Here is a 6,565-nt window from a genome sequence, read left to right as displayed (position 1 = left end):
TGAACTTAGCTTGAATGCTTTTGTAATGATGCCCCCATTCCCTTCACCACCACCAGTTTTGCAATACTATTCAGTATAATTTTGGGAAGTTTGTCTAGAATTTATTAAGCAATTAAACTGCATTGAGTTTTTCACACTGCTTGAGGACACATTATACTTTTTAAATGCCGAACTTCGCAAAATGGAAGCAAATATGAGTTGCTATGATATTTTCTTTAGCTGAAGTTATATTTTAGTGGTTCATCTTCTCTTTTAAAGAATGAACTTTTACAAGGTAAAAGCTGTACTTGAAGTATATAATACTAAACTGGGAATTCAGGATCTTGTAAGGTTCTGTATCATGCAAAGCTATTACTTATTGGTATGTGAAATCGGGACTAACTTAAAAATAGAAGCTGGAAACTGTTCTGTATTCAGAAAATGAATTATTTAATTACTTAGGAAATTCCGACATATGAGTTATTGATGCTGCTGTTTAGAATCCTGTCTAAAATGTTCCTGTTATTTCTGATTAAGTATTCTAAGAGCTCAAGAGGGGCTAATGTTTTGTTACCCAGTGAAACAGAGTAATATGTGAGTTTCACCCTAACTTCCACCTTTTGTTCTTGGGTTATGAAGTAGAGAAGGAGAAATTAGTATTTCCATGTAAGTAATCTTCCTTGGTTGATTCTGTTTATTTGCTTTCCCACAATATGAGTACTTTGAAAGAACTGATCAAACTACCCTCCTTGGTCTTCAGGATCATAGTATTTGTTTTATTTTCTTGGAAACCATGAAACAAGCTGAAAAGGGGTTCTTCATATTTCCTGTGACTTAACATCTGGTTAAGTAATACTATTTAGTAATCTTGTTACAAATGAATCTTAAAATATCTCTTACTTTTCTCCTGAAGAGTTTGAAAAATATCCCAATTCTGTGATGTATTTAGTGACAGTTCAAAACATCTTTGTGAGCTGCAGCCTCATTCTGGATGGATGGACACTATGTCTGGATTTGACTCTTTCATTGATTTGATAACTTCTACTCCTGTTCTCCTTTGAGATTTTTTTTCCTTTAGCTGACTGCTGTTAGGTTATTGGTTTGTTGCTGGATATCATGACTGGAATACACATTTTGCTATAGTGACTCTTAGAGTAATACCTGATCTTTTCTTTTGAAGGTTTTCATGTCTGACCTTTCTCGATGAGCATCCAGGAGCTGCTTGGGCTGCTCAGCAGTTGTCTCCTGCCCACATACCAAGTGCTCTGAAGTGATGATGGGTGCTGAATTTTCCCTCAGCTAGGCAGAGTTCTCTTGTAACAAAACTGGCACTATGTACGTGCTACATAGTTTCATTTAGATCTGTCGTAGAAGGCGTAAAGCCAGTGATTTGTACTGAAACACCACCACAATACTAGTCTTTGTAGTTTTACCTTGATCATTAATATGTAAAGTATCCTTTTTCCCTTCCTAAATGTGTATTCATGACTGATATTGTTGTCAGGGGTTGTTGGTAGAGAGTAGAAAACAGCCAAAGCTGTTGATGGGAGTTTGCAATGTGGTTGAACTTTGCTCTTTTCCCCAAGATCGTGATTAAGGTAACTAATCTTAAGAAAGTCAAGTTGTGGTAGAAAAAGAGAGAGTAGTCTTCTAATTAGATTGAGTGGAAAATTAAGGGCTGGATGCTGGCAGTAGCTGTGAACTTGAGGTGTGAGTTGACTGAGGATTGCTCTTGGAGAAGTTCGTTTTTGTGTTCACATAGAGCTGATCCAGAACTGTTGCAAATTTTGCTTTCCTTAGCTGAGTAAGAGGAACTTGAGACATCTTTTAGCAGGCTGTCTTGCACACCTGTATGGTTCACTTAAAGTTTTATTATTGTTTTAAATATTTTGATTCTGTTTAGATTTGGTCGGGTATATAAATGGGTAGGAGAGAAAGTCTTTGCACAAGATGGTAACTGTTGTTAATATGCATGATTTGAGCCATCCGTATAAATACAGCTGTCTGTGTTGACCTGTTAACATTTGCTATACAAAAACGTGCTCATGTGGCTTAAGAATATGATCAGTTGGTGCACCTTTAACAAAGGAATGAATGGATAAGTTACTTGAATCCATTTCTTTTTTTTCTGTCTTAAATATAAATGACACTTTCTAACAGACCTATTTGTTTATGTATTAGATAACTGAGTATTAAATGTATTGTGATAAACCACCACTTGCAGGAAATTGAGTTACTATCATTTTATTTTACAAGCTAGTGGATGCTGGTATCTGCATGTAAAAGATTGACACACAGGGACACAATACAAATCAGTCATATAGTCTGTGGTTATATAATCTGCTGATAGGGGGGAGGAGGGAAAACCAAACAGCTGCATCTGACCAAAAACAGAGGGTCTTGTGATTTCAAGATAACTTAGAGGAACACTGAGGAAGAGACAAAGGAAAATGGAATCAAGAATTGCCTGGCAATTAAGAGTAAGAGTTTAAGATGGTAATCCTGGCAAGCTTACATGTTTGAATATGTTGTGATTTTTTTACAGTATTCTGGATAAATGAAACCTTGCCTATTTGAATGAAGCTTGACCAGGATGACACCATTCTGGGAAAATGCCAAAATCTTTTGTGTGGTGTTGCGAAGCAGTTGTAGTTGCAGCAAATCTAATTTAGTAACTTTTCTGTTTTGGCAGTATGGTTCTTTGATCACTACATAGTGCATTGAGAGTCACTAGGTAGTGAGTCACTATGTAATGCAGGGATTTGAAAAAGGTCCCTGGTTTGACAAAATGTCACTTATTTTGTTCATGAATTCGTAGTTGCACGTCACTCTCTGTCCCCTTCCCTCCCATTTGAATTGTGGGCAGAGTGTAAATGGAAACAAATCCTGAGATTTGGGATATGGGAGATGGTTAGGATGCAAAAGCATTTGGGCTAGTGCTTTGTCTTACATATTTCTGAAAATTAGAAATAAGCTCTTTCTTTCTCCAAGGTAAAAAGTAGCCCTCTACTTAAAACATGACGGTCCCATTCCTTTGGTCTGTATTGTCCAACTGGAAGCAGTTTGTCATATCCCACCTGAAGTGTAGCCAGCTCATTAATGTCTCTGTGAATGAGAGGGAATAAATTCAAGTAGATGGGGCCTGGGTCAATAGTAAGCAGCAGTTTGGCTGTTCACAGCAATAACGTAAATACGGGAGTTGTTGCCTCAAGCTGCCCTAGTGGGCCAGAGAAGTACGTGGAGCAGACTTGGCAGTGAGCCCAGCCAGTAAAACAACATCCAAGTCCTTGCATTTGTCCAGGCATGCCATGTGGGGTTCGAATGACAGTGGAATTTAAGATGAGTGAAATGATCAGTAAGGCTAAGTAAAACTGCAATGCAGGAGCAAGCTTATTAACAAGCCAGCATTCTCTTCTACCTTTAGTATACCCATCTCTAAGTATTCTGGTGAAATACTGGCAAAAGAGAACATTAAAAAATCGTAGAACTCTTCAAAGTCATTCAGGGAAGATGAATTTGAATCTGAAGCACTGCAGGTCTGGTGGAAGGAGAGAAGAATGAACTTCCTGGGGATCTGACTACAAACCCATGATCTTTCACCAGTAAATTCATGAAAATAGAACTCTGTGTGTGGTTCAAGTTAGTGTTGTGTGGTGATTTTGGTGTTTTTTTTTAAAGCAGAAGCAAAAACTTCATTTGAGGTTGCGTGAAAGATGTTTGTAGGTAAAAACATCAGCAGTACTTACTGCTAATTTATTAATGCCAGAAATGTAGAATCATATTATTCATATTAATATTTGGATTTATAGGAATTGCATGCTTAAAAATGCCTTCTCACGCTGCACTTTGAAGATTAGTAACTCAAGTAACTCTAAAAATGAGAAATATTTTTAATATAGAAAAAATTCTTGAATGGAGTTAAATATTTCTATTGTTTTGGGGTTTTTTTTTTAGCAGGTTGGTGCAGAGGGTTAATGAGAGTCTTAATGTTTTAGTGGCTGCTAACATTTTTTTTTGGAAACAAATGCTGTGAGAAATGTTTTTATAATCCTGGATTTTAATTTTTTTAATGGTTTTGGAAAAAATGGAAAGATGATTTTAACATACTTTTAGAGAAGCAGTATTTGTTCTGTGCTAGAGAGGGAATGGAATTATGACTGATTGTGATTGGGCTGGGGCAGAAACTGTTACCTTGTAACTAAAGTTGTTTTACAGAGTAGCCCTCTGTATCTTCATAGCCAAAATGAAAGTGTGACAGAATGACAAACTGCTAATCCAGTCATGTTGCATTTATTAACTGTTAGTGACAATGATTCATTGCTTTGATGGCTGCATAATGGCCTGTAATAATATCCACGGTGATGTATAGCTACTCATGTGTATCTTTAGATGCTTTAGAAGTTGTTCCCTAAGACAAGGACACAAAGGAGATGAGGCGATTCAGTAACTCTGATTACAAAAGGCTCTAACAGTGTCATTTGAAATAACTGTACTCAAACAACAAGGCCGCAAGGAAATACATGGTTTAATCCAAAGAACTACTGAGAAAATCTGTCAACGTTTTGTGTTTTGCATAGCTTCCTTAAATTGCCTAAGAGTCTCTGTATTTCATCAGTGTAATTTATCAAGTTTAGTCTTTTGAGGGCAAATGCTGCTGTCTTTCAAATTGCCAAGCTTTTTGTTTTGGGGGCAGGAGGTTAGGCTGATGTACAGTATGTGGTGATACCTCCACTCCTGCTGGAATAAACATAAACTGTTTAGGACTCTGGGAAGAGATGCAAAGTTATACATGGCACAGTCATGAGGCATGCTAATATCATCATCTGTGTATTTTGGGGCATCATTCTGAACCTTGCTGAAAAAAATCGTATTCGTGCTCAGCTTCAGCCTCCTCTTTTTCATTTGGCTGATTGCTGTTTCTGCCTTTTACTGTATCAATCTAGCAGAGTGAATTCAAGGTGTTTCTGATTCTACGTTCATGTGAGCAGATGGGAAAACAAGGCAGTTTCAGATTATCATTCTGGCTCATTACAGTTCTTTGATGTACACAGCCTTTGAGTTTGATGCAGCTGAAGTCCACATTTAAGCTGTATTATAAAATATTGGTGAAAAGCTGTAATAATTAATGGCTTGAAATACTGAGTGAGGATTGCCTGCTGTGGAATGGTTTGCCCCTTTGTCACGCAGGCCAGCTGCAGAAGTACAGTGTAATTTGGCCGAGGTGTGAAGAGTTCCCAAACAAGTTTGTTCAGATATTATCGATACCAGTTCTCAGTCTCTGTGTCGTGCTCTGTTTGATAACCAGAAAGGGGATGCCTCCATTTCAGTCTCCCCTCCACTGTGTAACTGCTCCCCACTCGGACATCTTGCCTTGGTTTACTGCTTTCCTTTTCTACCAGTTTTCACAAAGACCCTAGTCTGTGTCACCATACTCTCCTGTAAACTAAAATACACATTGTCTTGCACACTCCTGTCTGTTTTCTTTGATATGGCCCTACTTACACCTTCTGATCTTGGAATCTTGGCTTCTGCTCAGTGCTTGCTTCAAGAGTGGAGCAGTAAACTGGCAGTGTCTCTGTATAGGGCATCAGATTGCTGTGAGCAGGGTTGTTGTATTAGAAGTCAGTTGGTGATTAAGGCATCCATATAGGAGTTGAGCTAGGTGAGGATTTCAGTTCATTCTGTTTGAATAACTGGAGAGCCTTTTGATGGAGTCTGTTGGTTTTGCCCCCACAAAGGAAGAGCTGTGCTTGGTAAATTGGCCCACAATACCAAGAATCTAGGCAAACCTGGCCTGCTGGCAACTACAGCACATGATTAATTCCCTTGTTCCCTTCACTCAGTGTTTGCCTAGTCTTCTCACTTACCTTTATGCTCAGTCTACTTCCAGTGGGCCAGGCTCAGCATACCTCTTTGGGAGTGATCAGACTTCTGTCAGGTCCCATGCCTACACATCTAAAATGCTCTGGGATTGCAGACTTTTGCAGACTCTCTCAGCTGATCATATAGAATAGGATCATTCATCTTCAGAACAGCAGTGTCAAAAGGCTGCTCATACTGTGTGATAGTACCTGCTGTGCTGATGTATTGTGCTGTTTCCAAAAGGCTGTACACTAATATCTCTGAACTGCTGGGTCATGTTAAGCTGACTTGTGATCTGACAGTGACTGACAAATGAGGCTTCCTCAAACTGGAGGGCAGCAGCTTCTGTTTTGTCTACAAGGTTATTATGCAGTGAAATACCATGTCTTCTTGAATGATATAGCCACAGATTAAAAAAAAGGAACCAAAGAGGAGCCCACAGAACTTGGAGGTTTTTAAATCTAGTAGATTTTTTTTTTTTAACCTGTTGTGAGTATTAATGAATAATCCTTAAATACTGAACCAAAAGCTTTAGAAAATTATCGTTTAAAGACATGCTTCATAATCAACCAGAAATAGCAGGAGAGCTGGAGAAGGCACAGGTATAAACACTGCTTAGCTCTTCCGGTTGCTATTTTCTGTTTTGTAACTGAACTCAGAATGACTAATTTTTGTTGACTCTTACAGTTACAAGTTGAATTCTTTACCTGCCTTGTACATAACT

The sequence above is a fragment of the Corvus brachyrhynchos genome, unplaced genomic scaffold, assembly GCF_000691975.1.
Source record: "Corvus brachyrhynchos isolate BGI_N302 unplaced genomic scaffold, ASM69197v1 scaffold26, whole genome shotgun sequence".
Taxonomy (NCBI): Eukaryota; Metazoa; Chordata; class Aves; order Passeriformes; family Corvidae; genus Corvus; species Corvus brachyrhynchos.
This window is presented reverse-complemented; position numbering follows the sequence as displayed.